The sequence below is a fragment of the Dipodomys merriami genome, unplaced genomic scaffold (genome assembly GCF_024711535.1).
Source record: "Dipodomys merriami isolate MVZ:Mamm:240054 unplaced genomic scaffold, mDipMer1.0.p SCAF_208, whole genome shotgun sequence".
Taxonomy (NCBI): Eukaryota; Metazoa; Chordata; class Mammalia; order Rodentia; family Heteromyidae; genus Dipodomys; species Dipodomys merriami.
Window position 1 is genome coordinate 399076 of NW_027203471.1, and position 16398 is coordinate 415473.

Sequence of the window (16398 nt, forward strand, 5' to 3'; positions counted from 1 at the left end):
ACTCACCATCACCATAACCCTCATCTGAACCCTTACCCTCACCCTAACCCTAACCCTAACCCTAAACCTCACACTAAACCTAACCCTCACCCTAACACTAATCTTAACCCTAACCCTCTCACTAAACCTAACCCTCATGCTAACCCTAACCCTACACCTGAGCCTAACCCTCACACTAAGCGTAACCCTAATGCTAAATCTCACCCTGTCCCTAACCCTAACCCTAACCCTCAACCTCACCCTAGCCCTCATCTAACACTAACCCTAATACAAACCCTCACCCTCACCCTAACACTCAACCTAACTCTAACCGTAAACCCCACCCTCCTACTAACCCTCACTCTAAACAAAACCCTAACTCTCACCCTAATCCTACGCATCATCATAAGAATAACCCTTATCCTAACCCTCAACCTCAACCTAACCCTCACCCTAACCATTGCCCTCACATTAACCTAAACCAAAATTTCACCTTAATCCTCACCCTAACCCTAAACCTTTCCCTCACCCTCACCCTAACGCTAAACCTTAGCCTAATCCTAACCCTCACCCTATGATTAACCCTAACCCTAAACCTAACCCTCACCATCACCCTAATCCTAACCCTAAAGCTCACCCTGACCCTCAACCTCAACCTAACACTAACCCTAACCATAACTCTCACCCTCACCCTCACACTCAACCTAAGCTAACCCTAACCCTCAGCCTAACTCTAAAGCTAACAATAACCCTATCCCTAATCCTAAACCTAAACCTCAACGTAAAAATAACTCTAACCCTAACCTTCACCCTAACCCCAAACCAAACCCTAACACTCACCCTAACCCTAACCCTAATCCTCAACCTCACCATAAACCTAACCCTAACACTAACCCTCACACTAAAACCATCCCTCACTCTTACACTAACCCTCACTGTAACCCTAACCCTCACTCTCACCCTCACCCTAATCCTCACCCTAAACCTTACGCTTACCCTCACCCTTACCCACAGACTAACCCTAAACTTCAACCTAACCCTAACCCTAACCCTCACCATCACCCTCACCCTAAACCTAATCCTAAACTTAACCCTAACCCAGACCCTCACCCTAACCCTAACCCTCACCCTAACCCTAACCCTCACCCTAACACTTACCCTCACTTACCCTCATCCTAAACCTAACCCTAACCCTCACACTAACCCTAACCCTCACCCTAACCCTAACCCTCATCCTAACCCTAACCCTCATCCTAACCCTAACCCTAAACCTCACCCTAACCCTAAAACTAAGCGTTACCCTAACCCTCAACCTAACCCTCACACTAACCCTAACTCTAACCATAACCATAACCCAAACCCTAGACCTCACCCTAACCCTAACTCTTATCCGCAGCCTCACTAACATCCTAAAGCTCACCTTCACCCGAACTCTCACCCTCACCCTAAAACTCACCCTTACCCTAAACCTGACCCTAACGCTAACCCTCAGCCTAATCCTAACCCTAACACTCACCCTGACCAAAAGCCTCAACCTACCCGTTACTGTCACCCAAATTCTCACCCTAAACCTAAACTAACCCAAACCCTCACCCTCACCCTAAACTTCACCCTCACCTTAGCCCTCACCCTAACCCTAACCCTAACCTTAACACTTAAACTAAACCTAATCCTCACCCTCACCCTCACCCAAACCCTCACCCTAACCCTAAACCTAACACTAACCCTCACCCTAACACTCACCCTTACACTTACCCTCACATTCACACTCACCCTCACCCTAACCCTAACCCTAACCCTCACCCTAACCCTCTCCGTACCCCTCACCCTAATCCTAACACTCACCCTCACACTCAACCTCACCCTCACACTAACCCTACCCCTCAGCCTCACCCTCACCCTCACCCTAACCCTCACCCTAACACTAATGCTAAAACTAATCCTCACCCTAAACCTAACCCTAAACCTAACCCTCACCCTCACCCTCAGCTAACCCTCACCCTAACTCTAACCCTAACGCTCACCCTAAACTTAACACTAATGCTCATCCTAAATCTAACCCTAACCCTAACCCTAACCCTCACCCTAACCCTAACCCTCACCCTACCCCAAACCCTAACCCTCACCCTCACCCTAACAATCAACCTAACCCTAAACTTCACCCCAACCCTAAACCTAACCCTAACTCTAACCCAAACCATCACCCTCACCTTAAACCTCACCCTAAACCATACCATCACTCTAACCCTAAACCTAAACCTAACTGTCCCACTAATCCTAACCCTCACCCAAACTGTAACCCTAACCCTCACCGTCACCCTAACCCTCACGATCAACCTAACACTCACCCTAACCCTAACAATCACCCACACCCTAACCCTAACCATCATCCACACCCTAACCCTCACCCAAACCTTCACCCGAACCCGAACCTCAACCCTCACCCTGACCCTCACCCTGACACAAACCCTCACCGTAACCCTCACTGTAACCCTAATCCTCACCCTAAAAATAACCAGAACATTTAACTAAACCAAACCCTCACCCTCACCCTCACCGGAAACCCCAGCCTCAACCTATCCATAACCCTAACAATACCCCTCACACTAACCCACACCCTCACCCTAACTCTAACCCACACCCTCACCCTAACCCTCACCATCACCCTAACCCTCCCCCTAACACTGTCTCACCCACACCCTAACCCTCACCCAAAACCTCACCCTCACCCTAACCCTAGCCCTCACCCTAACTCGAACCCCAACCTCAACCCTAATATTAAACCCAACCCTAACCCTAACCCTCACCCTCACCCTAAACCTAACCCTCAACTAACCCTCACTATAAAGCTAACCCGCACCTTAAACCTAGCCCTCACCCGCACCCAAACCATAACCCTATCCCTCACCCAACCCCTCACCCTAAACCTAACCCTAACCCTAAACCTCACCCTCTCCCTAACCCTCACCCGAACACTTACCCTCACCCTAACCCTCATAAGACCCCTAACCCTTACCCTAACACTAACCCTCCCCCTCCCCCTCCCACTCACCCAAACCCTAACGCTAACCCTAACCGTCATCCTAACCTTAAGCCTAACCCTCAACATCATCGTAACCATTACCCTCACCCAAACACTCACACTCACGCTAACCCTCACCCTCACCCAAAACCTCACACTAACCGAACCCTCACCCTAACCCGAAACCTAACCCTACCCCTAACACTAATCCTAAGCCTAACCCTCACACAAAACCTAAACCTAAACCTCACCCTCACACTCATACTAACCCGTACCCCAACCCTAACCCTCACCCTATCCATAACCATAACCCTAACCCTCACCCTAACCCTAGCCCTAGGCCGAACACTGACCCTAACCCTAACCATCACCTTAACCCTCACCTCACCCTAAACGTAACCTTCACCCTAACCCTAACCGTAACCCTCAACCTCACCCTCACCCTCACCCTCAGCCTAAACTTAACCCTAACACTAATCCTAACCCTAAACCCCACCCACAACGTCAAACTAACTCTAACCTTAACCCCAAATCTAAACCTCACCCTAATCCTAACGCTAACAGTAACCCTCACCCTCACCCTAAACCTCACCAGAACCCTTACCCTCACCCTAACCGAAACCTAAACCTAAGCCTAACCCTCACACTAATCGTAACCCTCACCCTAACCCTAATCCTACACCTCACCCAAACCCTCACCCTAATACTGACTCTAACCCTAACCATCACCCTAACACTAACCCTAATCCTCAACCTCACCCCAACCCTCATTGTCACCCTAACCCTCACCCTATTCCTAACTCTCACTCACACACTAACTCTCATCCTCACATTAATCCACAACCTCACCCTAAATATCACCCTAACCCTAACCCTAAACCTAACCCTAACCTAACCCTAAACCTCACCCTCACCCTCACACTCAGCCTCAGCCTAACCCAAATCCTAACCCTAACCCTCAGCCTCAACGTAACCCTAACTCTAACCCTATCCCTAACCCTAACCCTCACCCTCACCCTAAACTTCACCCTAAATATTACCCTCACCCTAACGCCAATGCTAACCCTAACCCTCACACTAAACCTAACCCTAATCCTCACCCTCAACATGAACCTAACACTAACCCTAACCCTCACATTAAAACTAACCCTAACCTAACTGTAAACCTCACGTAACAGCTCACTCTAACCCTAACCCTAACCCTAAATCTCACCCTCACCCTAACACTCACCCTAACCATTACCCTCGACCTAACCATCACCGTCAACCTAACCCTCACCATAAACCTAACCCAAACCCGAATCCTCACCCTCACCCTAACCATAACCCTAACCCTAACCCACATCCTAATCCTCACCCTACCCTAAGCCTAACCCTAACCCTGTCGCTTACCCTAACCCTAACACTCAACCTAACTGTAACCTAACACGAATCCTAAACCTCACACTAACCCTCACACTAAAACTAAACCTAACCCTAACAGTAACCATCACCCTACCCTCACTCTAACCTTAACCCTAACCCTAAATCTCACCCTCAACCTAACACTCACCCTAACAGTTACCCTCGCCCTACCACCCTCACCCTAACATTCACCCTATACCTAACACACACCCTAACCCTCGCCCTCACCCTAAACATAACCCTAACACTAACCCTCACCCTAACACTCAACTTTCCCTAACTCTAACCCAAAACTTCACACTCACCCTAAACCTCACCCTAACCTTTACCCTCACCCTAACCCTAACACTAACCCTCACACTAATCCTAACCCTCACCCTAACCCTAATCATACCCCTCACCCTAACCCTCACCCTAACACGAACACTAACCTAATCCTCACCCTTACCATAACCCTAACACAACCACTCACTCTATCCCTCACATTCACCCTAAACCTCAACCTAACCCTAACCCTCACCCACATCCTAACCCTCAGATTTACCATAAACCTAAACCTCACCCTAACCGTAAATCCAAACCTAACCCTCACCCTAACCCTTACCCTCAAACTAAACATAAACCTTAACCTAACCCTAACCCTAACCCTCACCATCACACTTACCCTAAGCCTAAGCCTAAGCCTAACCCTAACCCTCACCATCACACATAGCCTAAGCCTAACCCTAACTCTAACCCTAACCCTCACCCTAACCCTAACCCTCACCGTAACCCTTACCCTCACACTAACCCTCACCCTAACCTAACCTTAACCCTCACCTTAAACCTCACCCTTAACCTAACCCTAACCCTAACCTTCACCCTCACGCTTAATCTTAACACTCAGCCTAACCGTAACCCTAACCCTAACACTAACTGAAACCCTCACGCTAAACCTAACCCTCACCCTAACCCTAAACCTAACCCAAACCCTCACACTACATGTAACCCTCACAGTAACACAATAAACCTAATCCTACCCCTCAGCCTAACCCTCACCCTAACCCTAGACCTCACCCTAACTCTAACCCTAACCTTAACCCTAACCCTAACCCTCACCCTCACCCTTACCCTAACCCTCACCCTAACACTAACACACACATTAAACCTAGCCCCCACCCACACTCAAAACCTAACCCTAACCCTCACCCTAACCCTCACACTAACCCTAAAACTAACCCTAACCCTCACCCTCTCCCTAAACCTTACCCTAAACCTTACTCTCACCCTAACCCTCACACTAACCCTAACCCTTACCCTAACACTAACCCTACACCTGCCCTTCACCCTCACCCAAACTCTAACGCTAACCCTAACCCTCATCCTAAACCTAAGCCTAACCCTCATCCTCACCCTAACCCTTACCCTCACCCAAACCCTCACACTCACGCTAACCCTCACCCTCAACCAAAACATCACGCTAACCCTAACCCTAACCGTAACCCTAACCCTCACCCTAACCCTAACCCTCCCTCTAACCCTCAAACTCAACCTAATCCTCACCCTAACCATAACCCTAACCCTGACCTAACCCCAACCCCCATCCTCACCCTAACCCAAACCCTCAACATACCCCTCACCCTAACCCTAAACCTAACCCTCTCCCTCACCCTCATACTCACCCTCACCCTAAGCCTACCCCTAACCCTAAACCTAATCCTAACCCTAAAGTTCACGCTCACCCTCACACTCACCCTAACCCTAACCCTAACCATAACCATAACCATAACCATAACCCTAACCCTCACCCTCAGGGTAACACTCACCCTAACCCTTAACTTTACCATAATCCTCACCCTCACCGTCACACTCACACCTCACCCTAACCCTAACCCTCACCACACTTTAACCCGAACCCTCACCAAAACCCTCACCCTCACCCTAACTGTCAACGTCACCCTAAACATCACCCTAACACTAAAACTCAACCTAACCCTAACCCTAACCTTTACCCTAACCATAATCCTCACCCTCACCCTAACCCTAAGCCTAACCCTAACCCTAACTCAAATCCTAAGCCTAACCTTCACCCTAAACCTAACCCTAAACCTCACCCTCACACTCACCCTAACCCTAACCCTAACCCTCACCTTAACCCTAACACTCAGCCTCACCCTAACTCTCAACCTCACCCTAAACATTACCCTAACCCTAACCCTTATCCTCACACTAACCCTAACCCTAAACCTAACCCTCATCCTAACCCTCACCCTAAACCTAACCCTAACCCTACCCCTCACCTTACCCTACCCCTAACCCTAACCCTAACTCTAAAACTCACCCTCACCCTAAACCTCACCCTCACCCTAACCCTCACCCTCAAACTAACCAGCATCCTAAACCTAAACCTAAACCACACCCTCATCCTAACCCTCACCCTAAACCTTACCCTCCCTGCATCCAAAACCTTAACCCTAACCCTAACCCTCACCCTAACCCTAACCTTAACCCTTACCCTAACCATAACCTTAAACCTCACCCTATCCATATCCCTAACTCTTAACCTCACCCTCACACTAGCCCTCAACCTAACCCAAACACTAACCCTAACCCTCACCCTAACTGCCACCCTCACCCTAACAGTAACCCTCACCCTCAGCCTAAACCTAACCCTAACCCTAATCCTAACCCTAAACCTCCCCCTCACCCTCAACCTAACTCTAAACCTAACCCTAACCATAACCCTTACTCTCTAACGCGAACACTAACCCTAACCCTCAACCTCACCCTAAAACTCACCAAAACCCTTACCCTCACCCTAACCGAAACCTAAACCTAACCCCAACCCTCACACTAATCCTAACCCTCACCCTAAACCTAATCATAACCCTCAACCTAACCCTCACCCTAACACTAAACCTAACCCTAACCCTAACCCTAATCCTTACCCTCAGCCTAACCCTCATAGTCACCATTACCCTCACCCTAATCTTAACCCTCACCCACACAATAACTCTCACCCTCACCCCAAACCTCACCCTCTCCCTAAACCTCACCCTCACCCTAAACATCATCATAACCATAAGCTTCACGGTAACCCTAAACCTAACCCTCACTCTAACCCTGTCCCTCACCCTTATCCTCACCCCCACCCTAATCCTCTCCATAACCCCAACCTTAACCCTTACCGTAAACCTAAAGCTCACCCTCACCCTCATCCTCACCCTAAGCCTCACGCTCACCCTAGCCCTCACCTAACCGTAATTCTAACCCTAACCCTAAGCCTCACCCTCACAATCAGCCTAATCATAATCCTAACCCAAATCATAACCCTAACCCTCACCATCACCCTAACCCTAACCCTAACCTTAACACTCACTGTAACCTTAACCCTAACATTAACCCTAAACCTCACCCTAACCCTCACCCAACACTAACCCTAACCCTAACCCTCAGCCTCAAACTTACCCTCACCCTAACAATAAACCTAACCCTCACCCTAAGCCTCACCCTAACCCTAACCCTCACTCTCACCCTCACCCTCACCCTAACCCTTACCGTCACAATAACACTAACCCTATCCCTAACTCTAACCATTACACTAAACCTAACCTTCACACGACCCAAAACCTACCCCTCAACCTAACCCTCAACCTAGCCCTAATCTTAACCCTCACCCAAACCCTAACACTAACACTAACCCTCACCCTCAACCTAGCACTCACCCTAAACCTAATCCTAACCCTAAACCTCACCCTGACCCTAATCCTCACCCTAACCCTAAAACTAACCCTCACCCTCACCCTAACCCTCAGCCCCAACCTACTCCTCTCCATAACCCTAACCCTAAACCTTACCCTAACCCTCACCCTCATCCTCATCCTCACCCTAAGCCTCACGCTCACCCTAGCCCTCACCTAACCGTAACTCTAACCCTAACCCTAAGCCTCACACTCACAATCAGCCTAATCATAACCCTAACGCAAATCCTAACTCTAACACTCACCCTCACCTTAAATCTGACCCTAAGCTTAACACTCTCCTTAACCTTAACCCTAACATTAACCACAAACCTCACCCTAACCCTCACCCAACACTAACCCTAACCCTAACCCTCAGCCTCAAGATAACCCACACCCTAACAATAAACCTAACCCTCACACTAACCCTCACCTTAACCCTCACCCTAACCCTAACCCTCACTCTCACCCTCAACCTCAACCTAACCCTTACCGTCACAATAACCCTAACCCTAACCCTAAGTCTAACCATTACATTAAACCTAACCTTCACACGAACCCAAACCCTACCACTCACCCTAACCCTCAACCTAGCCATAACCCTAACCCTCACCCTAACCCTAACACTAAAACTAACCCTCACCCTCAACCTAGCCCTCACCCTAAACCTAATCCTAACCCTAACCATCACCATAAGCCTAACCTTCACCCTTACCCTCAACCTCAACCTCACCCTTACCCCCACCCTAATCCTCACCCTAAACCTAACCCTAACCATAACCCTAAACCTAACCCTAACCCTAACCCTGACACTAATTCTCACCCTAACCCTAAACTTAACCCTCACCCTCACCCTCACCCTTAACCTCACCCTAAACCTCACCCTCACCCTCTCGCTAACCCTAAACCTAACCCTAACGATCACCCTAAGCCTCACCCTAACCCTAATGCTAAACCAAACACTCACCCTCACCCTAACCCTCAACCGAAACCTTACCCTTACCATAACCCTAAACCTAACCCTCACACTAAACCTAAAGCTCACCCTAACCCTAACTCTACCATTCAGGCTAACCCTGAACCTAAACCTAAACCTAACACTAGTCCGCTACCTAACCCTAACCCTAACCCTTACCCTCTCCCTCACCCTAGACCTCACCCTAAAACTAACCCTAACCCTCACCCTATACCTAACCCTCACCCTAACCCTAACCCTCACCCTCACCCTAAACCTCATCCTAACCCTTACCCTAAGCCTCAACCTAAACCTAACCCTCACCCTAAACCTAATATTCACCCTAAACCTCACTCTAACCCTAACCCTAACCTTAACCCTCTCCCTCACCCTCACCCTCACCCTAAACCTTACCCTGACCCTCACCCTAACCCTAATGCTCACCCTAACCCTAGCCCTCACCCTAACCCTCATCCTCACTCTAACCCTCACTCTAACCCTAACCCTAAACTTAACCCTCCCCCTCCCCCTCCCCCTCCCCCTTACCCTTACCATATCCCTCACCCTAACCCTAGACCTAACCCTAAACCTAACCCTTACCCTAACCCTAATGCTACCCCTCAGGCTAAACTTCAACCTATCCCTAAACGTAACCCTAACCCTCACCCTAACCCTAACCCTAACCCTCAACCTAAACCTAACTTTCAACCTAATCCTCACCCTCAACCTAATCTTCTGGCTCACCCTAAACCTAACCCTTAGTTAACCAAAACCCTCACCCTCAGCCTCACCCTAACTCTAACCCTAACCCTACCCCTCAGAGTAACCCTCAACATAAAACTAACCCTCACCCACAACCTGACCCAAATCCTTACCCTAACCCTTAGCCTAACCCTTACCCTCACCCTAACACTCACCTTAACCCTTAACCTCAACCTAAACCAAAACCTAACTCTCACACTAACCCTAACACTCACCCTAAAACTAACACTAACACTAACACTAAACCTAAACCTCACCCTAAACCTCACCATAACCATAACCCTAACCCTAAACCTCACCCTACCACTCACCATAACCCTAACCCTAAACCTAACACTCACCCTCACCCTAAACCTCACCCTAACACTTATACTCTCCCTACTCTAACCCTAAACGTAACACTAACCCTCACCCTAACCCTAACACTCACCCAAACCCTAAGCTTAACACTAACCCTAACCCTCACCCTAACCCTCACTCCAACCCTAACCCTAACCTTAAACCTCTCCCTCACCCTCACTCTCACCCTAACCCTTACCATGACCCTATCCCTCACCCTAACCGTAAACCTAACCTAACCCTAACCCTCACCCTAACACTAACGCTATCCCTCACGCTAAACCTAAACCTACCCATAACCCTAACCGTAAACCTCACCCTAACCTTAACCATAACCCTCAACCTAAACCTAACTCTCAACCTAATCCATACCCTCAGCCTAATCCTCTGGCTAACCCTAAACCTAACCCTTACTTAACTGAAACCTTCAATCTCAGCCTCAACCTAACTCTAAACCTAACCCTACCACTCAGCCTAACCCTCAACCTAACCCTAACCCTCACCCTCAACCTGACCCAAATCCTTACCCTAACCCTTAGCCTAACCCTCAACCTCACCCTAACCCTCAACCTAACCCTTACCCTGACCCTAAACCAAAACTTAAACCTAACCCTAACTCACACACTAACCCGAACACTCACCCTAACACTAACCCTAACACTAAACCTAAACCTCACCCTAACCATAACCCTAACCCTAACCCTAAACCTCACCCTACCACGCACCCTAACCCTAACCCTAAACCTAACCCTCACCTTCACCGTAACGCTTACCCTCACACTAACTCTCACACTAACCCTAACCTTAACCCTCACCTTAACCCTCACTCTTAACCTAACCCTAACACTAACCCTCAGCCTCACGCTCCCCTTAACCGTCAGCCTAAACCTAACCCTAACGCTAACACTAACAGAAACCCTCACACTAAACCTAACCCTCAGCCAAACCCTAAACCTAACCCTAACCCTCACACTAAATGTAACCCTCACAATGATCCTAATCCTACCCCTCAGGCTAATCCTCACCCTAACCCTAACTGTAACCTTAAGCCTCACCCTATCCGTAACCCTAACCCTAACCCTCACCCTCACCCTAGCACTCACCCTAACACTGAACCTAACCCTAACGCTCACCCTAACCCTCACCTCACCCTAAACGTAATCCTCAACCTCACGCTAACTGTAAGCCTCACCCTAACCCTAACCCTCACCCTAAACCAAACCCTAAACCTCACCCTCAATCTAACACACACTGTCACCCTAACCCTCACCCTAATCTTTACTCTCACCCACCCACACCCTAACTCTCACCCTCAACCCAACCCTCACCCTCACCCTAACACTCACCCTCACCCTGAGCCTGACCCTAACAATCACCCTAACCCTAACACTCACACTAACCCTAACCCTAACACTAACCCTAACCCTAACTGTAACCCTTACCCTAACCCTAAACCTAACCCTAGCCAGACCCCTCACCTTACCCTCCCTCTCCCCCTAACCCTCACCCTAACCCTCACCCTCAAACTACCTAGCATCCTAACCCTAACCCTCACCCTAACCCTTACCCTCCTCGTATCCAAAAACTTAACCCTAACCCTAACCCTCACCCTAACCCTAACCTTAACCCTTACCCTAACCCTAACCCTAAACCTCACCCTATCCATAACCCTAACTCTTACCCTCACACTAGCCCTCACCCTAACACTAACACTAACCCTAACCCTCACCCTAACCGACACCCTCACCCTAACAGTAACCCTCACCCTCAGCCTAAACCTAACCCTAACACTAATCCTAACCATAAACCTCACCCTGACCCTCAATCTAACTCTAAACCTAACCCTAAACCTAAAACTCACAATAACGTGAATGCTAACCCTAACACTCAACCTCAACCTAAAGCTCATGAAAACCTTTACCCTCACCCTAGCCCGAAACCTAACCCTAACCCCAACCCTCACACTAATCCTAACCCTCACCCTAACCCTAACCCTAATACTCACCCTCAGCCAAACCCTCATAGTCACCATAAAACTCACCATAATAATAAACCTCATCCACACCCTAACTCTCACCCTCACCGCAAACCTCACCCTCACCCTTAACCTCACCCTCACCCTAAACATCATCCTAACCATAAGCCTCACCTGAATCCTAAACCTAACCCTCACTCTAACCCTAACCCTCACCCTAACCCTCACCCCCACCGTATTCCTCTCCATAAACCTAACCCTCACCCTCACCCTCACCCTCACCCTCATCCTCACCCTAAGCCTCACACTCACCCTAGCCCTCACCTAACCGTAACTCTAACCCTAACCCTAAGCCTCACCCTCACACTCAGCCTAATCATAACCCTAATGCAAATCCTAACCCTAACCCTCACCCTCACCCTAACCCTAACCCTAACCTTTACCCTCACCGTAACCTTAACCCTAACATTAACCACAAACCTCACCCTAACCCTCACCCAACACTAACCCTAACCCTAACCCTCAGCCTCAAGCTAACCCACACCCTAACAATAAACCTAACCCTCACACTAACACTCACCCTAAAACTCACCCTAACCCTAAACCTCAGTCTCACCCTAACCCTCACCCTAACCCTTACCGTCGCAATAACCCTAACCTTAACCCGAACTCTAACCATTACACTAAACCTAAACTTCACACGAACCCAATCCCTACCCCTCACCCTATCCCTCACCCTCACCCTAACCCTAAACCTTAGATTAACACTAACCAAAACCCTCAGCCTAAGTCTAACCCTAACCCTAACCCTAATTTTCACCGTCACCCTATTCCTAAACCTAACCCTCACCCTCACCCTTACCCTCAACCTAACACTAACCGTAACTCTAACCTTCACCCTCAACCTCACCCTCACCCTAACCCTAATCCTAACCCCAACCCTCACACTAACTCCAACCCTAACCCAAACCTAACCCTCCACTAAGCCGAACCCTAACCCTAAAATTTACCCTAATCCTCACCCTCACCAGAAATCAAACCCTAAACTTAACCCCCTCCCTAACCCTAACGCTAACCCTCACCCTAACCCTAACACTAACCCTAAACCTCACACTCACCCTAAACCTCACCCTAACCGTTATACTCACACTAACCGTGAACCTAATTCTAAACTTACCCCTCACACTAATCCTAACCCTAACCCTAACCCTAACCCTAAATTTCACCCTGACCCTCACCCTTACCCTAAGCCTAACCCAAACCCTCACCCTAACCTTAACCCTAATGCTAACCCTCACCCTCACCCTAACCCTCACTGTCACCCTAACCCTCACCCTAATCCTAACACTCAACCACACCCTAAAACTCACCCTCACCCGAACCCTCACCCGAACCTTAAACCTTAACATCACCCTAAAACGAACCCTCAACCTAACCCTAACAATAACCCTCACCCTCACCCTCACCGTTATCCTTAGCCTAACCTTCACCATAACCCTAATCATAACCCTCACCCTTACCCTAACCCTAACACTCAACCTAACCCTAACGCTCACCCTCACCCTAACCATAACGCTCAACCTCACTCTAACCCTCACCGTCACCCTAACCCTCACCCTAACCATAACCCTAAACCTCACCCTAACCCTAACCCTCACCCTCACCCTCAACCTCACCCTAAGACTAACCCTAAACCAAACACTAACCCTAAACCTAAATCCCACACTCACCCTCACCCTTACATTAACCCTCACCCTAACCCTAACCCTTACCCTCACAATCACCCTAAACCTAATCCTAACCCTAACCCTCACCCTAACCTACTCCCTCACCCTAACCCTATCCCTCACCCTCACCCTCAAGCTAACCTAAACCTAACCGTCACCCTCATCCTAAGTCTAACCCTCACCCACACCCTGCCCTTACCCTCACCGGAACAATCACCCTCACACTAACCCACACCCTCACTCTAAACAAAACCCTAACTCTAACCCTCACCCTCACCCTAACCTTCAAACTTACCATTACCCACACCCTAAACATGACTCTAACCCTACCCTAACGCTCACACTAAACCTAACCATCACCCTAACCCTAACACTAAGCCTAAACTTAACCCTCACCCCCAACTTCAACCTTATCCTCAGCCTAACCCTAACCCTAAACCTAATTCTAACCCTAACCCTCACCCTCATGCTCACCCTAAACCTAACCCTGACCCTCACATAACTCTAAAGCTGACAATAACCCTAACCCTAACCCTAATGCTGAACCTCACCCTAACCCTAACCCTAACCCTAAGCCTCACCCTAAACTTAACCTTAACCCTAAACCTCTCCCTAACCCTAACCCTAATCCTCAACCTCACTCTAACCCTAACCCTAAGCCTAACCCTCACAGTAAACCTATCCCTCATCCTCACCCTAATCCTCACCCTAAATCTTACCCTCACCCTCACCCTTACCCTCACACTAACCCTAATCCTCAACCTAACCATAAACCTAACCCTCACCATCAATCTCACCCTCAGGCTAACCCTAACACTCACTCTAATCCTAACCCTCACCCTCACCCAAACCCTCAACCTCACCCGAAACCGAACCCGAACCCTTAACCTCACCCTAACCCTAACCCTAACAGTAAACCTAACCCTCACCCTGACACAAACCCTAACCCTAACCCTAACCCTCACACTAAACCTAAACCTCAAGCTAACTCTAACCCTACCCCTGAGCCTAATACTCACACTAACCCTAACCCTAATCGTACACCTCACCCTATCCCTAACCCTAACCCTAAACATCAACCTCACCATAGCCCTCAGCTAACACTAACCCTAACCCTACCCTCAACTTCACCATCACCCTAACCCTCAACCAAAACCTAACCCTCAACCACACATAACCCTCACCCTCACCAGAACCCTCACCCTCACCCTAATCATAAACAACACTCTAAACCGAACACTCACCCTAACTCTAACCCTAATACTCAACCTAAACCTAACTCTCACCCTCCCCCTCCCCCTCCCCCTAAGCCTAACCGTCATCCTAACGCTAAACCTATCCCTAACCCTCACCCTAACCTTAACCCTCACCCTCACCCTAAACCTAAGCCTCAACCACACCCTAACCGTCACACTCACCCAAACACTCACTCTCACACTAACCCACACCTTCACCCAAAACATCACCCTAACTCTAACCCTCACCCTCACCCTAACCCTAACCATCACCTTAACGCTAACCCTATCCCTCACCCTCACCCTCACCCTAACCCTAAGCCTAGCCCTCACCCTAAGCCTAACCGTATCCCTCACCCTAACCCTCACCCTAAACCTAACGCTAACTTTCACCTTCATCCTCACCCTTACCCTAACCCTAACCCTCACCCAAACCGTCACCCTCATGCTAACCCTCACCCTCACCCAAAACATCACGCTAACCGTAGCCCTCACCCTAACCCTAACCCTAAACCTCACCCTAACCCTAACTCTCAAACTCAACCTAATCCTCACCCTAAACATAACACTAACCCATACCTAACTCAAAACCTCACCCTCAGCCTAACCCTCACACTCAACATAGCCCTCACACTCACCCTAACCTGAACCCTAACCCTAACCTTCACCCTCACCCTCACACTCACCCTAACCTTCACTTTAACCCTTACCCTCACCCTAACCCTCACAGTAACCCTAACCCTAAACCTCAACCTAACCCTCATTCTAACCCTAACCCTAACACTAAACATCAACCTAACCCACACACTCAACCTAACCCTAACCCTCACCCTCATCCTAACCCTCACATTAAACCTTAACCTCACCTTAACTCTAACCCTAACCCTCACACTACCACTCATCCTGACTCTAATACTCACCCTAACCCTAACCCTAAACATTAGCCTCACTCTCACCCTAACCCTCACGGTTACCCTAACCCTCACCCTAAACCTAATGCTCACCCACACCCTAACCCTCAACCTCACCCTCATCCTCACCCTAAACCTCACCCTCAACCTAGCCCTCACCATAACCGTAACACTAACCCTAAACCTTACCTAACTGAAAGCATCACCCTCACCCTCACCCTAACCCTCACCCTCACCATAATACTTACCCTCACCCTAACCCTCACGCTAACCCTAAGCCTCACCCTCACCCTCACTCTCACGGTCACCCTCACTCTCACCCTAACACTCACCCTCACCCTAACCCTTACCTTCACCCTAACCCGAACCC